This window comes from Eptesicus fuscus, chromosome 19 (assembly GCF_027574615.1).
Source record: "Eptesicus fuscus isolate TK198812 chromosome 19, DD_ASM_mEF_20220401, whole genome shotgun sequence".
Taxonomy (NCBI): Eukaryota; Metazoa; Chordata; class Mammalia; order Chiroptera; family Vespertilionidae; genus Eptesicus; species Eptesicus fuscus.
Genome location: NC_072491.1, coordinates 38090928 through 38092835, shown reverse-complemented (window position 1 = coordinate 38092835; position 1908 = coordinate 38090928). Strand labels below are relative to the sequence as shown.

Sequence of the window (1908 nt, the reverse complement as noted above, 5' to 3'; positions counted from 1 at the left end):
CCTGTCTCTGTTAATTTGATTATTAGCCCAGTAAAAAGAACTTAGAAGGTGGGAGAAAAAGTATTATTATTATTATTATTTTTAGCCCCATACTCTCTTACTCAGGGCGAAGAAAGTTTTCTGTTTTCAAGGGCTCATATGACTGTATATAATCATGGATTGGTCCTACACCAATAATCCAGGGAACTTCCCCTATTTAATTTAATTATTATTTAAAAATATATTTTTATTGATCTCATAGAGGAAGGGAGAAGGAGAGATAGAAACATCAATGACGGGAGAATCATTGATCAGCTGCCTCCTGCACACCCCACACTGGGGATCGAGCCCGCAACCCGGGCATGTGCCCTGATCAGGAATCAAACAGTGAGTGACCTCCTGATTCATAGGTCGATTCTCAACCACTGAGCCATGCCGACCTGGTGAACTCCTCCTATTTTAAAGCCCATAATTTTAATTACATCTGCAAAGTCCCTTTTGCCATGTAACTTCATGTTCAAAGTTCCAGGGATTAGGTTGTGGACCCCTTTGGGAGCCTTTCTGCTTACCACTCACTGGCATTTACTTTAACTCCCAGTGACCTTCATGGGGATCCGTGTCTCCTGTCCTGTACCTCTGTGTGTCTGGAGGACCTGGTCCTCAGAGGGCACACACTTCTGCCAGGAGCCACAGCAACACTTCCAAACTATCTGACCAAAATTAACCATCAGTAACAGGGAGCACTACCTGAAAGAATGACATTCAAGGCATACAAAATGCAAAGATTAGATAAAGCATCACGGTAAAAAGGGGTAAAATATATTGTGCGTGCACTCTTACACTCAGAGGCAACATTTTCTGTCTTCCGAAGGCACAGTGGGAGGCAGAGAATTACTTTGGTGTTTTCAGTTTCAGGGGAAGGCTGAGAAGACAGTGTGTTCTGATAAGCTCCATAAATGATAGAAGGGAGGGAACCCATCAAGGGGAGGGAGCAAGCATTCCAGACATAACTCAGTCCTGGGAATGCACAGATGAAAGGGGTGACTTGCTTTCCTATCTGGGTGGAGGGCCCTGGTAGGTGGGGGAGTCAGGGAGAGTGCCGGAGGGTCCTGAGAAACCTGAAGGGGGCTGTGAACTCCAAGTTGAAGCACTTGGTCCTGATATGCAGAGAAGAGAATAAAAAGCTACATTAGGGTTTTCAGGATGAGTGTAAAATGATCAAAGTGGTAGAAAGAAAAGATAATTGGGGGTGAAATATTAATGACTGACCTTAAGGAGAAATAAATATGGCCATGCTTTTACTGGGTTATTTTTTTCTTTTATCAGTTGAAACTGCATTAGAAAAGAAAAAATTGGGCAATTGAGGAAAACTAAATGTTAAAGTCTTGAGAAGTTATACAAAGAAGCTTAACAATTAGCCAAGAAAAGTGGAGCAGTTAAAAATTTTCCCCCGTCTTTTTTTTTTTTTTTTTTTTTTTTTGAGGGCTTTCCGGTAAAAGCTGAAAGACCTGCTGGACAAATTCAAAAGGAACTGTAAGCACTAAAAATTTTCCCCCCGTCTTATCTCAACTATTTTTTGCTCAAGACAGTCTCTCAGACTTCACTGGAATGAGATGTTCTCTGTTGCAAAGAGGATACATTACTCAGAACGAGATGATGAAATATTTTCAATAACATGTTCCCAAGTTCCAGATTGCATCAACAATGGGAATGAAAACTTTCTTCTACAAAACTGACTACAACTTTTTTTTTTTTTAAAGAGGTGGTGTATATAAAACCCTAACCCTCAAGTGTCAAAGAAAATGATTTGAAAATAATAACTAACCCATAATGCTTACTATAATTCAAATGTTTCATCAAGCAATTAAAGCCCATAGTTCATTTAACTGTCATAACAAACCTAGGAGGTGGGTACTTAATTAATAGAGT

The 1908-nt window shown here is 40.1% G+C and overlaps 1 non-coding gene across 1 annotated transcript; it reads right to left on the bottom strand.

Moving 5' to 3' along the window:
• Positions 1–1459: 1459 nt before the first annotated feature.
• Positions 1460–1522, bottom strand: LOC114234717 (U7 small nuclear RNA). Its single transcript, XR_003620903.1, has one exon. It is a non-coding gene; the product is annotated as a U7 small nuclear RNA (small nuclear RNA).
• Positions 1523–1908: the final 386 nt, after the last annotated feature.